This window comes from Patella vulgata, chromosome 2, assembly GCF_932274485.2.
Source record: "Patella vulgata chromosome 2, xgPatVulg1.2, whole genome shotgun sequence".
NCBI classification, from domain to species: Eukaryota; Metazoa; Mollusca; class Gastropoda; family Patellidae; genus Patella; species Patella vulgata.
Window position 1 is genome coordinate 54,871,266 of NC_065880.2, and position 19,389 is coordinate 54,890,654.

The 19,389-nt window shown below is 36.2% G+C and overlaps 1 protein-coding gene across 1 annotated transcript in view; it reads left to right on the forward strand.

The window, feature by feature from the left end:
* Positions 1 to 8,773: 8,773 nt before the first annotated feature.
* Positions 8,774 to 19,389, forward strand: part of LOC130010729 (E3 ubiquitin-protein ligase rnf213-alpha-like) — a 368,341-nt gene continuing 357,725 nt past the window's right edge. Inside the window, exon 1 of the mRNA XM_056098708.1 lies at positions 8,774 to 8,874. The gene's annotated coding sequence lies outside the window, so the exon portion shown is untranslated. The remainder of the gene's footprint in view (positions 8,875 to 19,389) is intronic.

Below are 19,389 nucleotides of genomic sequence, written 5' to 3' on the forward strand. Positions count from 1 at the left end.
TACCATTTATCGGCGACTAATCATAGACGATACCATTTACAGCACACAGTGTCCACCATTCACAGAACAAACAGTCCACCCATCGGCAAGACCATACATCGACGATACCATTTATCGGCGACTATCATAGACGATACCATTTACAGAACAGTCCACCCATCGGCAAGACCACCCATCGGCGACTAATCATAGACGATACCATTTACAGCACACAGTGTCCACCCATCGGCAAGACCATACATCGACAATACCATTTATCGACGACTCCAAAAGTGAACAGTTAACATCCGTCAGTAGGTACCCAAAAGGGGACCTGTAAAATTAGTCAACATTTATACATGAAATATTTACTCATACTAACAAAATATACAACGATGAGTAAAATATACGAAACCTGCACACCGGAACCAAGACACCAAAATTAATAACATAACAATTTCACTCACCCAAGTACCCGATGGCAGTATCGAGTTCTCCAATCCAACTGTCATAATCCATCTCCTAAACCTGCCCGATTGTCAGGTTTATATACTACCTGTATGCACGTGCATTGAAGGTAGACAGTTTGGGCGAGCCTTAATATTACAGGTAAATAGTTTGGGCGAGCCACGCGGCAGAGTTTGGGCGACCCATAGTGACACTAATGAAATACGACCGTGACAGTTACGGTATTAAACAGATTTTTATATGCCAACATTTTCATGTGGACATACATTGTCGTCGTCCCTGTCCATCCACAATTTGTTTGTGGACATTCTACAGGTCACAATTGTTGTCCAATTTTGACGAAACTTGAAATATGGGTTTATCTCCGAAAGATCTTGGTTACTTTCGATATTGGCATGTATCGGACCATCACTTCATGGATTATGGCCCCTGATTGTACAAAAAAATCTTGTTTTTAGCTTGTGGACACTCTACACTGAGAAGTGTTAATAGTGAGATTTGTACGTTTATGGTATATATTTCTCAATTTTTAGTAAATTTGTACAAATATCGATAAAATTCTAATTATCGCAACAAATCTAATACGAAGAGGCTAAAATCTGTAGATATGGTGTGTTAATTAACGGGGTGAGAAATTGACTGAAAGGTGATATAATTATCGCTAGGGGTGAAAATCTCGGCGACGGTGCGTTTTCTGTACCGGTGTGTTAATTAACGAACGGGTTAAAAAACGACTGCCACGGTGTGTATTCTTTGTTTGGTGAATTTTCTCGAAAGCGTGTTATAACTTCTTCAAAGGTGATTTATCAAGGACCAACAGGCTTTATCTGACGCGTAGGTGTTAAATCCAATTTACCGTGCGATTTCTTGTTCGACCGTGTGTTTTACACAGATCGGTCTTTGTTAAGCGTAGGTCTTTATACATGGATTTATATGCGGGGTAGTTACGTATATGTGTTCTTACTTATTTCATGTCTTATTAAATCGTAACGTATGAATTGTGTGCTTTGTTTTTCATCTAACTGGCAATTGGTATTAGCCAAGACATTCGCTGCTACACGCATATAGCTTTTCTCCAATAATGATAGTTTGTGGAATTTTATGGAGTTTTAAAAGAAACATGCTCAATGAGTGTAATCTAAGACTGGGCAGGGCGAAGATGGGGAAACGTTATCAAGTTGTTATTCAGCCAAGACATTCGCTGCTACACGCATATAGCTTTTCTCCAATAATGATAGCTTGTGGAATTTTATGGAGTTTTAAAAGAAACATAGTCAATGGGTGGAATTTATGACTGGGCAGGGCGAAGACGGGGAAACGTTATCAAGTTGTTATTCAAATTATTCAAAGAAATATAAGGCCAAGAAATACGTGATGACATTGAAAAGGGAAAATGCTTGTGCTACTATGCCGACATTATCACGGCGTACATGGACTAATGCTAAATCATCGGACTAAGATATTTTTCTAGAGCGTATTTTCAACAAAAAAAAAAAATATCTCTTATTAGAAAATTTAAAGTCTTTTCAAATAATATTAACAGATCATTTGTTGTTTGGTTGTTCTTTTCCTGGATTTGTTAAATTATTTAAAGGAATTTCCAATTCACATGGTAGAAATTTACATTTCTAATTATAATCACCAGCCTGACACCTGAGCACGAACTATACGCTTCGCTGATCACCAACTTGTAACAAGGTTGACCTAAATGCTATATAACTTTATTAGGGGCAATAATGGACACACAATTCCATTGTAACTGTATAATGTGTATTATAAACCAAAGGTAAATTTATAGATTTCAGAACAGAACATTAATATTCCAAATACATTCACTGTCTGGTTATATGATGACTTTGGTTTAATAAAATTTAAAATTCGTAATGACTCTGTAAGTTAATAACGATGTGTTGTGTATCCTATTTAAAAACTGTAATTTGTCAGCGACACAAACGCCTCAATGGATTATGTACATAAGCTATAGATATTTTAATTACATCAAAGGTGTATTAGAAATTACTTTTGATCTGAAATAGTTTCTTTTTAAAAAATTCATAACGTGGAACTCGATATAGAATAATAAATAACCAGAAATATTTACGCATATACTTGAAGACTTTCTGTTTCAAATCTACGTTGTATTATTCATCTGTTTTATGTGATTTATTTTTATACGTCCACATTGAAATGTGGTCGTATATTGTCATCACCCCCGTCCGGCGTCCACAATTGCTTGTGGACGCTCTAGAGGCTAAAGTTAATATCCGATTGACTTTAAATTTATACACAGTGTTTAATGTCATGAGACGAAGAATCCTATCGATTTTTAGCGATTTCTGATAATTACTGCCAGAGTTATGGCCCTTGATCCCTTTGAAAAATCTTGTGGACGCTCTAGAGGCTAAAATTAATATCCGATTGACTTTGAATTTATACACAGTGTTTAATGTCATGAGACGAAGAAGCCTATGGATTTTCGGCGATTTCTGATAAGTTCTGCCAGAGTTATGGCCCTTGATCACTTTGAAAAATCTTGTGGACATTCTAGAGGCTAAAGTTAATATCCGATTGACTTTAAATTTATACACAGTGTTTAATGTCATGAGACGAAGAAGCCTATTGATTTTCGGCGATTTCTGATAAGTACTGCCAGAGTTATGGCCCTTGATCACTTTGAAAAATCTTGTGACGCTCTAGAGGCTAAAGTTATCATCCGATCGACTTCAGATTGATACAGAGTTTAAGGTCTTGAGACGAACAAGTATATTGATTTTCAATGAATATTTATGACTTGAACAACTAAATCTATGATGTTAAAAGTTTTCTATACTAAACATTAGCATGGGGCAGAACTTTATAAAAACCAAACAAATTCTAATGGTTTTCTGATAATTACTTAATTAGTTGTTACTCTTTATCAGATTTTAATGTATTATAAATGTTTAATTACCGAAAAAAGTAAAAATATGCGACAACTCTTGTTGACTCCCCGGACGATTTAGCTGCTGTAAGTGTATGTTTCGTTGCCTGGCAACCTATCTTTGGTATATATGGACACACATTTAATATTCCATATTGTTCATACTGTATTAACAGGACTTTAACAAATAGATCAAGCTATAACCCTGTATCCATAATTTGTTTTACGTCAAGTTTTTAGATTTCGAAGCGCACACAATTAAGCAGAATTGGCAGTTAAAACAAAATCACAAATTACTACGGCTTATTATGAAAATCGTTTCAAATAAAGCGACCGAAATGAAAAAATGACACCAAAAAAGAGATTTCCAAAGGCGATTGCATGCTTTTAGAATAGAACAAGCTAGGCGACACATGGAGCCGTGCCTAGTCCGTGCTATCGATTTATACATGCAACGGATGCAGGACCGAGAGTTAGATTTCTTTATGTTTGACTAATTATTGTCCAAGAAGGGTCATCTAAGCTGTTGAAAGAAGGGAACCAAACATACCCTAATGCGAATATATCGGGAAGACGTCATGTAAATCGGCGAAAAGCTGTTTTGTATGAAAATATAATTACAATATAATGGCTGCTTCGATTACAGATTCGTTAATCTGCTAACAATGGCGATTAGACCCACAAAAAAGATCAAATATATAAATAACTGCAGTCCGACTATGGTACGAAGTACAAAACACGTAGTATTCATCAAGAAATGAAATACGTATAAGAAAGGATTTACGTACCTATCCCACGTATAAATCCATGTATAAAGACCTACACTTAACAAAGACCGATCTGTGTAAAACACACGGTCGAACAAGAAATCGCACGGTAAATTAGATTTGAAGCCTACGCGTCAGATAAACCCTGTTGATCCTTGATAAAACACCTTTGCTGCATTTATAACACGCTTTCGAGAAAACTCACTAAACAAAGAATACACACCGTGTCAGTCGTTTTTAACCCGTTCATTAATTAACACACCGGTACAGAAAACGCACCGTCGCCGAGATTTTCACCCCTAGCGATAATTATATCACCTTTCAGTCAATTTCTCACTCCAGTTAATTAACACACCGTATCTACAGATTTTAGCCTCTTCGTATTAGATTTGTTGCGATAATTAGAATTTTACCGATATTTGTACAAATTTACTAAAAATTGAGAAATATATACCACTAGAAGAATGCCCGGCTTCGCTCGGGGGTCATAACCCCGAAACCGGAAGTGGTAGACTAACGCCACCTGGCCCTATACCCCAAATTTCAGACTCGGGGCAGACCTAGTGTAGCCGCCAACCCCGAACAGACAGACAAACGACAGTCACAAATATTAGTATAGATAAACGTACAAATCTCACTATTACTACTTCTCAGTGCTAGAGGTCACAATTTTTATTTTATTTTGTGCATATCAGACCATAACTTCCTGGATTGTAGCCCCTGATTGTATGAAAAATTAAGTTTTTAACTTGTGGTCGGGTGGTTATTTCCAATAAAAGTATGGTAATTTTGGTATATATGGAAAGTAGAGATATCCAATCTTACTAGAAAAATACTGGATTCCCCGAAAAACATTCATGGAGCGTATACATGACAAAAATGTAAGGGTTCCCCTAATCAACAGCCCGACGATTAGGAATTTCTGCATGCATGATGTCAAAGGTCACACGGGAACATTGAGCGCTTGATGTACAAGTTGATAAACTTTATGAAGAGTTAGACATACAACACTTTCTGAGATAAAAAGGACGGAAAAAGACACGGGTAGTGGATAATCTGAGAATTTAATTTGGATTCGATATTTGTAATAAATAGTAAGCGATTGAAGACAACATCGTCTTATGTATGCAATGAATTCTCCTCTGACTTCCAAGAGAGGTAAGTCACATGACGTAAACATAACCTGGTTTGATCGAATTTTTATAGCAGGACATTCCTTCGCAATTACAATGTTTGAGAAGGATTTGAAGCAAAGTTATGACAAATTAATTAGTTTGAATATGTTTTTAGTCCATATATACCATTAAATCACCCAGTCTGTATGCGGGAACCCATCTTTAAAAAAACATTTAAATATATCACCATTACACTATACTGCCCTACAAAGGAGAAAGGCAGTATCTGCAACATAATCATAGTGTAGATACTGCCTTCTTCCTTTGCACGGCAGTATAATGACGGTTTAGTTTAAATTTCGTGAAAATCAGACCGGAACTGCAGGACAAAATGGCTGCACCCTATTCACAAATAGTGTTAAAGTATGTAATGTCACGGTTGTGATCCCTCTAGAGGTCACAACGTTGAACTGATTTTGATGAAACTTAAAACTTGTGTTTATATTACAATGATCTCGAATCGTAACTTTCTGGATTATGGCCCCTGATTCTTAAAGAAATTTCTGATTTTGGCTTGTGGACTCTCTAGAGGTCACAATTTTTTCTGATTTTAAAAACCGTTTAGGTTGAGTTCAAAGTTGGGGAAAAAGGCCGCTCCTTGTATGCAAAGAATGTAAAAATATGTAAATTGGCACGTATCGGATTGTAACTTCATGGGTTATGCCCCCCTGATTATACGGAAAATCACCTTTTCTTTTAGCTTGTTCTCTTTCCATCTCTTGCAAAATGTGGGTGTATCTTCATGGCAACTGCTTGTTTGTATAATAAATGTGAGCATCTTGAAAGAAACTAATCAAATTTCAGTTATTTCTGATAATTACTTAATGGGTTGTTACTCTTGATCAGTTGTTAGAGTCTCTTAAATGCTCCCATACATACCTCCAAAACATTAAATATACAACAACCCATGTGTCTGTATGGATGACTTAGCAGCTGTGGGTGTATGTTTCATTGCATTGCAACTTATCTTATTAAACCTTATAATAGATATTAGTATTATTTGAACCCTTGCAAATATTAAATCAATGTTATATTTGTCCCCCGCCTTTCGAAGAAAGCAGGGGACTATTAAAATGTGTTCGTCTGTCTGTCCATCCGTCTGTCTGTCCATCACACTTTTTGGGACACAATAACTCTCCTTCTAATTAAGCTAGAATGTTCAAACTTGGTGTAAGTGTTCTAATTAAATGAGAGTGATGAAATTTGGCGTATAGTTTTAACACATCAGTACCTTGACTAAGTTCGATAATGAGCATTTTCTGCTCTGGGTAAGCAGAGCGCTAAGCAATTTGATTGGTCGAGAATTTGGAACACAATAACTCTCCTTCTAATTGAGGTAGAATGTTCAAACTTTGTGTAGGCATTCAGTAGGTGAATGCCTTGATGGAGTTCGATGATAAACATTGTCTGCTTAAAGATACATTATGGGAGATAAGATAAAGAGATGACAGTTCTCGCTATAATAGTTAAAAACTAGATAGTGTAAAGGTAATTTGCTGAAAATTTCAGTCAAATTGATCCACTATGAGCCGAGAAAGAAGCGTGTGAAATTTTTGCATAGTCTCGGTCATCATTACTAAAATCATTAATATAAACAGCATAGTCTTGATTATCCGCTTTTATTGATTTAATTATCAATAGCCGTTAGCGGCATATCGAAATCTAATCCAGCCAACATCGAAGGCTAGCCTTGACATCGAGAGTTTATTATGGTCTGGATAAGTTAATTAATGTCTAATTGATAATTTAGATAACATTTCAGGCCTAAAGAAAGACTTGTAATAAGCAGATTTTTCTCTTGCATAATGCATGTTTAATGCAGACCTGTCAACTCTACCGCATCACGCGGTAAAGTGCCGCGAAAAGGCCTCATGTACCGCTCCACTGCTCGATAATAGATTTCTACTACATTTTCAAACAAAGATTTTTTTAATTTTCTCGCCAAAACTATGGAACTAAGGGAAGCAACTCTTTGCATGTAAACAATAAAGATTTCGACTTTCAGTTATCAGCATCGATTTGGGATACTGTAAGGTGTAATTTAGCTAAGAGATTTGTTCTCAAATTCTTTTCAATCTATTTTAGAGTAATTAAAGTGGATAAATTATTGGCTCTTAAAATGCGTAGCGATAAACTAAAGAAATAGCGACCAATTTACGGCAATAATGGCTGACATTTCCATTTGCACGCTTACGTACAGCATCTAATACAATACTTCAAACGCAACACAACCTGGAAATTCAATTTCAAGATGGGAATATGTCTCGCCGATTCTGACTTATATGGAACACTTTCTCGATTAAATGTAAAAGCAGATTTACGGAATCATGGGATAAAAAAATCCCGTACATTGAGAGGATAATCGCCATGGGGGGGCATGATTAAATCGATACCAAAATTTAGTCATTATGCAAAACTAATTTTTTACGCCCCCCCCCTCCATTCCTCATGTAGAAATACTAGAGAATCTAATAAGCACACCAATTATCTTACATGAGAAAATATTGACAAAAACTCTCTGAATGGGGAACACGTCACAAGGATATTTTTTAAAATCATGCTAAGTTAAAACAAAAGAAAAGTGGTACTGCCAGTACTACTGGACTGGTAATTTTAATTATTTTTTACATTACTAATTATTTCTTTCTGTAGGCTACATATTCAATTTTGGTTTAATTACATAATTAATTTTAGATATGGTACCATTGCTTGTGTATATTTTATCTATTACCCATTTAATGCAATTTTTGTGTTGTTTGGCCTGCAGTTCAGTGTATCATTTCTAAATTAATTACCCTTGGAAGTGCGAATTTACGCGTTTTTGGAAATCTACTGCCACATCATGGTTTCTACTGCATTTTTTACGCTGCCCTACTGCATTGCAGCTCTAAGGGATTGATGGGTCTGGCTTAATGTAAGCAGAGATAAGCCATCTGATTGGTTGATGCTTTGGGGCACGATAACTTTGGTTTTAATTAAGTGAGAGTGATGAAACTTTGAGTATAAATTATATCATTACCTTGACTAAGTTCGATGATGAGAATTTTCTGCTTAGGCTAAGGAGTGATAAGCAATTTGATTGATCAAAACTTTGGAACATAACAGCTCTGCTTTTAATTAAGGTAGAATGTTTAAACTTGATGTAGATGTTCATTAGGTGAATGTCTTGTCTGAGTTCAATGATTAACATTTCGAGCTAAAGCTAAGCAGAGCTAAGAAATTTCATTGGTTGATGCTTTGGGACAAGATAACTTTGATTCTATCTGATAGATAGTGATGGAACTCAGTTTATAGTTGATAATCAGTTTGATTGCTTGATACTTTTGAAAAAAATAAATGTGCGATTAATTAATATGTGTCATCTGTTTATTTTGGGATTTCGGCGGGGGACATCAGCCATCGCACTTTGGCTTGTTCTTAATTCATATTGTGATTTTCGATAATCAATTTATAGTTAACAGATGATCAGTGTTTATATAGTTATTGCTCTGAAGAAGAATACTGTGACAAGATTCAAGATATCTTAAGTGAAAAAGCCTTTCAAGCCTTTGATAGGCAGCTGCAGGTAAGTAAAATACAAATCATTATGAGAAGAAATTTTCATACGACCACATTTCCATGTGGTCGTATGTTGCCGTTGACCCGTCTGTCCGTCGTCCACAATTTCTTGTGAACACTCTACAGACTACATTTATCATCTGATTGTTTTGAAATTGGTATATGTGACCTGTGATGGCATAATGAGTCGCAATAAGGAAATTTTGAAAATTGAGTTATTGTTGTTGTCACATTTGCCAATTCAATACCTTCAAAATGATGTATGGTTGGTTTGATTCGGTCAAAAATTGACTGAGCTGAGTCTGTTTGAACCTGCCCAAGTCAGGAAAGTACGTTTTGAGAAAACAAAATCACATAGCAACCAGGCAATTTATTTGCTATATAGTCGTTTAATAAAAACATTTCCTATGACAGTGTTACAATTTAAAACAAATGTGAATACTCCATATTTTAGTAATCCATGTTTTGTATAGGCGATTTATTTGCTATTTAGTCGTTTAATAAAAACATTTCCTATGACAGTGTTACAATTTGGAACAAATGTGAATACTCCATATTTTAGTAATCCATGCATGTTTTGTATATTATAACTTTAATGAGAATAACTTCTCTTAATCCCATCAATTAATTAACATCTTTAGTGGTTAAGAGATTAAAACTGTTTATTGAGTAATCAAGTTTTATTTTTAGAGAATCAAAGAAGTCGACACAACTATACGCGTGTTCTGTTATCTTCGTCACATGACTGAACTAAACTAAGGTTTTGTTTGTAAATGTTATTTTCAGGGTATCAATATCTAAATCACTGACAGAATGATAGAAATTTCAATAGTGAAACAAACGGCGGATAATTTTCTCACTAGAGATTCGTCGCTTTTCGACTATTTCGTAATTGTTCTAATGTTTCCGAACCTAGCTGATAATAAAATTTTAAACAATAATATTCAATTAGGCATGCTTGTATATTTTATATGCCGTATAAAGCCACAGTAAACGAAATTCAACTATCAATATAAATATATTATTTTTTTATATGCCCACATTTTCATGTGGACGTATATTGTCGTCGGTCCGGTCGGACCCACGCATTGGGGTATATGTGCCTAATCAGTTAAGTGACTTTTATTGTTATGTGACTTCACCTGTTATGTGACTCATTAAATCTGTTCTAACAGAACTGCTGTTGTTTAACATACACTAGGGATTTGGTATCGTTTAGAACAGAGTTTTTAGCGCTGGAAAGTAAGCATAGAGTTTACTTTCAAAACATTGTTCGATAATTGATAAAAATCGTTTAAGAATTACATAAATGGGTTAGTTAGTACTATGGCTTAGTTTAATGGTAACGGGTTGGGTTTCTCCAAGAGTCGTTTAAAAATGGCCAACCTGTTTGCTTATCTACGACGTTTACTTATTAGATGAGCCATCTGCTTTCCCGAGATGCGTTGAAAAATCAACACACCGTTTACTTATCTACGGCCTTTACTTGTTAGACGAGCTGTTTGATTTCCCAAGATGCGTTGAAAAATCAACACACGATTAATTTATCTACGGCGTTGAAAAATTAGATGAACCTTTTAATTTCCCGCGAGCCGTTTATCCAATCAGTTCATTTTGATTATGATTATTTACATATGAAGTACGAATAAAAAAGGGGAATATAAAAAATGCAACCCATAGATGATCACCTTACCGTGGTCGTAGTATTATATATTATCCATTATCCTATAAACTTAGTATTCCACCATTGACAAATAAATCAAAAATTGGTAAATCACATCCCAGGTAATTATACAATTGGAAATCGGTAAATCACGTCCCAGGTAATGGATCTTTTTAAGATCCCAAATGAATTAACTAGTCTTCCATCTGTACACATGGTCATAAGTCAAGCTTACAATGGCAGTCCAATAATCTCACGAGACTGTACATTAGACTGGTGCCAAAGAAAGTCACTGTCAATCTCTATAGACAAGCTGTCGCCCATTTTCAGACAGCGTAATTACTTGATTGGGGGTTTCTGCGCAATTTAGTTGATTATTGGGTACATGTGTTTAATTTTGGTACTGATTCAAAATCAACATTCCCGAAAAAGAAAAGGGTTTATAAATAAAACAGAACATATATTTAGCTATGATAATCTAATAACAAAAACCAATTGTATGTGTTTATATGTATGTACACTAAATATTAAAAACAATCACAAATAACAGCATGAATACTAAAAACACAACACTGGAAAACAATCACTGGTTTATAAATAAAGAAATAGCAGCATGCGCAAAAAGAAATCAAAATTGGAAAACAATCAACGGATTTATATATAATTTAATAACAAAAAGCAAATTGTATGTATTGATAATGTAAATGAACCATTTAAATCCTATACCACAGTCTGTTAAAATTGTTATTAAAAATCTGTGTCTTTAAAAATCTTCCACTCAAGCCAAGCCAAGCCAAACTAAGCCAGAGTTATTTTAGTATTCAAAATAAACGCAACTTTTATGTTGTGAAAGTCGTCTTTTAAATACGATTATCATATTATGTGTGAAATAGCTTTATTTAATGCCCGCTTCCACCGAGGTGATATCGCAGACAATTATCATATTAGTCACTAATCTCCTCTTAATTTATATTCCCATACACATTAATTACAGAAAAGGCCTGTCTATACACGGTATTATGAGCTATTCACCTTTTGGTCAGCCAACTGTTATTTGGAATATAGGATGGAGTCATAAATGAACGTTAATAGATTAATTATTTGATTAGTCGCATGCTATTGTTTTATTAATTCACACCGATGGTCAAGTGCCTGGGTGCCATATGAAACCATGTTTTTGAATATACATGTTCGTAAGTACAGTATGGATTAATTCTTCGATTGGTCGAATGCTATAGTTTTATTAATTCTCACCTGTCTGGGTGCCATACAAAATCATGCCTTTGAATGTACAGCTTAGTCATAAATGTCCCTTTTTATTAACATTAATTATTTGATTGGTCAAATGCTGTTGTTTTATTAATTCCCACCTGTAGTTACCAGCCGGGTGCGGGTCAGTTCATCCCACAACCATTTCACCTCGGGCTGTTTCAAGTTTTTATTACCCTTGAGTCACAGACTCATTGGGAAAAACAAAAATATTTACAAAATATTTACAAAACAAAAAAAAAACAATACAAATATCCATATATACTAATATATAAACACAGTATTACAAACAAGAATCATGATATGGAGAGTAGAGTGACAGTATATTAATTGTTACTATTCCGTTTAATCTCTTCATGATTTTGGGGTAACAAACTTAAACTCAGCAGTCGATTATCAACCCCTTCTTGGTCCTGATGCTAGCTAAAACTTGATTATATTCTTCCTGTAATCTTATTATATATGTACATTAATACTCCTATACATGTATATTGATATTTATATAATATATGTTTATATCATTTATATATCTTGCTTTTGGGAAGCTGATTTATATAAGCCTTTGGCTTGTTTCGGTATCCTGTGAATAAAATATTGTTTAAAAAAAAAAAAAAATCTCTTCATCTCTTATTTTATTAAAAAAAATATAAAAATCTACCAAGGTTTACAAGTTCAGATACATTTTTAGTACATAAAAGATTAAATAATTTAAAAACACTGGGGTTCGAATAATAATACTTTTTTATATATTTTTATCTCCGATTTTTATAAATTGGACAAATTAAAACAAAATGGTACTCAACTTCAATGTTTTCAAAATTACACAATGTACATAATCGTTTACTTCTCTCAATATATTTAGAACTATATCGTAACCTTTCAATATTTAAATTATGACTGGACAAACGGATTCTTATAATTTCACATCTGTATTTTCTGTCTATTGGTTTAGTCAAATAATATTGTAAGCCAAATGTATTCACAATATGCTTATAAATGATACGTTCACTTGATAATTCAAATTTCTCAATACACTCCTGTCTAAATATGTCTAATAATCTTTGTCTGATGATATGGATACAATTTGTGTTTATGAGATGAGCAGGTTTTCCCCATAAATCTCCCAAGCCAATTTTAAAAAGTTCCTTCTTAACATTCAGGACCCATGGGTCATTATTTATTAACATTAGAGTAGCAAGAATTAAGTAAGACATTAGTAGAAGAACGTATTTTAATCCAGTATTAAATATCCGTAACTTTCTCGTAATGATTAAAGGGAAACGTCCAAGTTCATAATAGATCATGTGGGAATTTGTGGTTGTTCTTGTATCTAAGATTTTCCTAAGCTACCTTAAATGTATATCATGTCCCGAATGAAAACCCCACAATTTAGATAAAAGTATAAAAAATACAAAGTTTAGTTACAATATTAAAATAATTTTCATTACAAACTTTTGAGACTGAGAAGAGAGCTTTTCGACCCTGTTCAGCAATGTGTTTTTGTATAATAAGATATTTACCATTAAAAATTATTTTATCGGGCTGTTTTATCCCGGGCTGTTCGTTCGTTTGTTCTTGGTGTTTAACGTCTGCTTCCACATAAGTGATATCGCAGACAAGACATAGGAGAGCTGAAGCTGATTCCTGTTTTTTAGAATATGATTTTGCAATCTTTCCATTTGGCTTTAGGCCATGGATTTGGTTTAGTGGGAAGTTCTTCCCTTTATTTAATATAAAACATATCGTTTGGTAGATGATCTCGTCTGCTTCTGGATTGGTAGATGTCATCGTTTTAGTGTGTAGGTGCCAGGCCCGTCTTATCGTTGCCTCCCCTTACTCCACTATCCCACTCTCTGGGTTTGGTATCAGTTTTATTTGCGGAATAGTGTTTAGGTGCCGAGTTCGTCTGACCGTAACTCCCCCTTACTCCACTATCCTGCTAGTTTGGTAGATGTCATCTTTGTGGGGTTTGTGTTTAGGTGCCAGGCCCGTCTTATCGTGACCTCCCCTTACTCCACTATCCCACTCTGTAGGTTTGGTGTCTGTTTTTGGTGGAATAGTGTTTAGATGCCGAGTCCGTCTGATCGTGACTCCCCCTTACTCCACTATCCTGCCAGTTTGTTATAAATCCCCTTTGTAGTTTAGTGTTTAGATGCCGGGCCCGTCTAACCGTGACCCCCTCTTACTTCACTATTCTACTTAGTCCTACTGTGTCCATTAGGGCGTGGATTTGTTCGAAGATTTGCAGTTTCAGATCTGGTCTCGGGAAGAGTAGGTTCTTAGTGTTGAATGGTATGTTGTTGGTCTCCATTGTTCTCACTAGTTCCCTTCTCTCCTTCTCGTATACCTCGCAGTCTACCAGGACATGGTTGGTGGTACATTCTTCTCCGCACTCACAGATGATGACTTGGTGTTTGTAGTCTCGCAGCCGCTCTTTCACCCTTAGCTTCGATATAAGTCTACAAATATCTCATCTAGGGTGATTGAGTGTTGTCTTTGTGTAGATCTTGTCATCCAGCCGGAATCTGTATGTGTCAAGTTCAACGAGATTTAATTCCCAGATTGAATTGACCTGTCTTTTGACCATACTGTAGATTTCCGTGGTGCTGTAGTCTATGGTGCTGTGTCCTTGAGACCTTCATTGGCGATTCGATCTGCCTCCTCGTTTCCTCTAATGTTGACATGTGATGGAATCCACACGAGTTCTACTTTGCTTCGCTTCTCTAAAACCCTCTGGTACAGCTGCCTGATTTCCAAAATGACTTCTGGTCTTGAGTCCGAGTTGTCATTTTGGATTGAAATCAGACTGCTCAGAGAGTCGCTTGGAATGACGAACTTACTAGTCTTTTGATGGGAAATCCATGATATAGCGTCACAAATGGCCACAAGCTCTGCAGTGTACACCGAACAGTTATTGGGCAGTTTCCTGCTTATTCCCTGTTCCCCGTTTGGAAGGTATATTCCAAACGAGCTGGTGCCCCTTTCAGGATTGCGTGAGCCATCTGTGTACACATGGTCCCAGTCATCAGACGGCCAGTTGTCTTCCAGGTGTTATAGAGAGAAAGCACGTGCAGCAGTGGGGTTGTTTTTCTTGTCGGTTTTCTGTAGTAGATCTAGATTAACCGGCGGTATAGGGAGCGTCCAAGGGGCAATCGCTGGGGGGTTGTGTTCATTTATCACGAGCTCCCCCAGTTGCAGTTCCTTGATTGTTTCCCTGATACCCTGGCCCGAAGCTTTTCTTTCTAGGATCTCTCACATATCTTGTATTTTGTAGACTGACAAAGGTTGGACATCTTTCGCCCAGTTGCGAGATCTTAGCCCAGTACCTTGTCGCTAGTTCTTTTCTTCTTAGGGATAGGGGCAACTCCCTGACTTCTTGCAGTAGTGCCTCTCTCCCAGTCCCTTGCCCTACGCCAGTCGCAATACACAGAGCTTTGTATTGGATGGTGTCAAGCTTCCTTAAGAGTAATGGCGCGCAGTTCATGAAGGCCAGAGAGCCGTATTCTAATACAGATCGTATTAGAGCACGATACACCATCATTAGTGTGACTCTGTTGGCCCCCAAAGTGCTGCCCATTATTTTCCTCATTAAGTTTAGGATTCAGGTCAGCCTTCGGTCAAAGATTACGCCAAGGAACTTGGTTTGGTCTTTAAACTCGATGGTTTTCCCGTTCATACACAGAGTCATTCTGCTTATCCCTCTATCCCTGCTTACAAGCATGCCGACTGTTTTCTTCTCCGAGACTTTGAATCCCCAATCGTTTGCCCATGCCATGAATTTGTCTAAGGCCTTCTGCATGTTCTTTTGTAGCTCACAGAAGTTCCTCCCTTTCCTCCATATGGTACTGTCATCAGCAAATTTAGCTAACTCAGTTTTGGCGTCGAGGTAGGAAGATTTCTGTATGTCGTTGATCATGATATTGAAGAGAGTGGGACTGATAACCGACTCCTGAGGCGTGCCATTTTCTAATGTTTGCCTGGCACTCAGGAATCTGCCAACATTCACCTGTATCCTTCTATCGCTCAGAAAGCTTTTGATCCACCGAAACATTATGCCCGTTATACCAATACGTCCTAACTTGAAGAGCAGCCCGTCTAGCCAGACTAAATCGAAAGCCTTAGTTAAATCTACGAACACGACACATAACAGGTTCCCAGAGAGGAGTGCCTGCAACATGACTTGCTGTAGTCTCACCAAGTGGTCGGTTGTTGAACGCCCTTTCCTGAACCCGCTTTGATTTTCGTCGATCAGTCGGTTGCTCTCCAGATAGAACTGTAGTCGTATGTTAACCATTGTTTCCAAGGTTTTGCACAGTGTGGATGTCAAACTTACTGGTCGATAGGACTCTGCCTTTGTTCTCTCTTCACCTGGTTTTGGAAGAGGGATGACGTTGGCTTTCTGCCATTCTTTAGGTACCTCTCCTGCCAGCCAGGATGTGTTGAAGAAGTTTAGTAGTATCCTTTTGGCATTTCTAGGCAGATGAGCATCGTGTACTTTACTTTGTCCTCACCAGCCGCACTATCCTTCTTGAGGGAAAGAGCCTTATTTAACTCCTCCTCAGAGAAGGGTAGATTGATTGGTTTAGCACCTTCAATAGGTTCAATTTCTAATGAAGGGTGCTGTGAGTAAAAGGTTTCCTTTCTCTTCAGGAACTCTGGTGATTGGTTTTCGTCCCTGCTTGCGTCAGCGAAAGCTTTTGCAAGTAGATCTGCCTTTTCATTGCCATTGGTAACGTACTCATCTCCATTCTTTAGGTTTGGTATGTTGAATGATCTGCGCTTCCCGTTCATCTTCTTCCAGACGGCACCTGTTTGCGTGTTTTGATTCAACGCATTACAGAATGTCATCCAGTGTCCGCTTTGTGCCTTCCGGATGGTGTCTCTTGCGGTGTATTTCAACTTACGCCGCAAGAAACACCATCCGGAAGGCACAAAGCTGTTTCATCCCCCTTGTTATTATAATTAACTGAGTTGTAAGTAGTAGTTATTAGCACACTTTCCGAGGTGTATCGGTGAATATCAGGACAGTTTTGGTCGAGGGGCCCAGCCGAGGCGGCTCCCGACCAAAACTGTCCTGATATTCACCGATACACCGAGGAAAGGTGCTAATAAGTTACTTACATCACATTTCTATCGAGTATTGTGAAGCAAAATGTGAAAAATAGTATTTATTATCGAGTCGTTTCAACCGAAAAGTGACAAATACTTTCTGTTCTTTCATTATTTATCCCTTTCTGAGCCTCACGTTACATTTCATGGTAGAATGATTTCGCAGTGGAGATACAATCACGTGTTTGTTTAGACCAGATCGTCAAAACAATGTCTATGGCGTAGAGGACTGCGATATTATTAAATGTAGTGTAAAGGAAATGCGAAACGTGGGTCATTCCTGGTGAAAGTATGCATCGGCGGATGGTTCTTCCGTTGAAATTTATTTGTAATAAAGTTTATGACTTTCTAGGCTTTTTTTTTCATCCTGCTTATTTTCAATGCCTGTGAAGTGTCCAGCAAGAGAACTGCGCCTTCTATCATTACAATTAATTAAAATAATTATTCAATATTCTAATTTATATATTTTGCATATTAATATAAATCAAACCAAATTATGAAATAGATGCCTATTGGTATGTATAATAATTGATTTTTGTAATATGTTGTTATGTTAATTTAATGTCATTGTATATGTTTTTGAACTGCCATGTAGTTCCCCCCATTTTGTTTTGTTACTATGAATTTGACTAGTTGTTTCATGTACATTGGTTAGAGCCTCGTTATCAATTGCGATCTGAGTCGGACTAAACGTCCGCTACTTGTTGCTTGATAGATATCTAAAACGGTATAAAAGTATCCGTGTATCAGAAATGATCAGTACTCTTTCTGTACATTTCTGATACACGGATACTTTTAAGCATGTATTGCAATTAAACAGGACAGTTTTATTAAAGGTTGCCAGTAGCAACGAGTAGAAGTGGGATGTAATTATAGTTAAATAAACTGTTAAACACTTACTTATTGTTACATAAACAATAATGTATGGAATAAATAAGTTTTACTTGTCAATTTTTGTTGATTACCGATCACGACCAGGATTAGTGCACCGCTATATATTTGTATTGTTTGTTAATTGGCGTTATGATTTTAGATCTTAGATCAGTTCACCGATGTTTTTGTAGTAAAGTATATTCGTATTGTTTTTATAATTGTCGTTAAACACTTACTTATTGTTACATAAACAATAATGTATGGAATAAATAAGTTTTACTCGTCGATTTTTGTTGATTACCGATCGCGACCAGGATTAGTTCACCGCTGTATATTCGTATTGTTTGTTAATTGGCGTTATGATTTTATATCTTAGATCAGTTCACCGATGTTTTTGTAGTAAAGTAAATTCGTATTGTTTTTATAATTGTCGTTATGATTTTAGATTAGTTCACCGATGTTTTTGTAATAAAGTATACTCATATTGTTTGTTAGTTTATGATGTCTAACACCATTTATCTTTTTTATAAAAAAAAAGGTATTTTCTAAGTACATATTGACAGCTTAATCACTCGCCAAAATACATCATGGACTCTACGTATTACCCAATAATCAACTAAATTGCGCAGAAGCCCCCAATCAAGTAATTACTTGTCTGAAAATGGGCGACAGCTTGTCTATAGACATTGACAGTGACTTTTTTTGGCGCCAGTCTAATGTACAGTCTCGCAAGATTATCGGACTGCCATTGTAAGCTTGACTTATGACCACGTGTACAGATGGAAGACTGGTTAATTGATTTGTGATTTAAAAAACATACATTACGTGATTTACCGATTTCCAATTGTATAATTACCTGGGACGTGATTTACCAATTTTTATACGCCCACATTTTCATGTGGACGTATATTGTCGTCGCCCCTGTCTGTCCGGTCGTCCGTCCACAATTTGTTTGTGGACACTCTACAGGTCACAATTCTTATCCGATTTTGACGAAACTTGAAATATAGGTTTATCTCCAAAAGATCTCGGCTGCTTTCGATATTGGCATGTATCGGATCGAAACTTCATGGATTATGGCCCCAGTTTGTACGAAAAATCACGTTTTTAGCTTTTGGACACTATAAAGGTCACAATTTTTATCCGATTTTGTTGAAGCTTGAAATGTAAGTTGATAACCCAAAGATCTCGGTTCCTTTCGATATTCACGCATATCGGACTGTAACTTCCTGAATTATGGCCCCTGATTGTACGAAAAATCGCATATTTAGCATATGGACTCTATAGAGGTTATAATTTTTATCCGATTTAAAAAAACGTATTATTATATCACCGTTACACCCTAAAAAGTTTTTAGCTTGTGGACCCTATAGAAGTCATAATTTTTATCCGATTTAAAAAAACGTATTATTATATCACTGTTACACCCTAAGGACAACTGAATTCAAATTTCTTGAAAATCGTCCCAAAATTGACAGACAAAATGGCCGCCGTTCGTTCTCAAATAGCTTAAAAAATATGGTATATCAAGTTTGTGGACCCTGTAGAGGTCACAATTTTTATCCAATTTTGTTGAAACTTGAAATGTAAGTTTATAACCCAAAGATC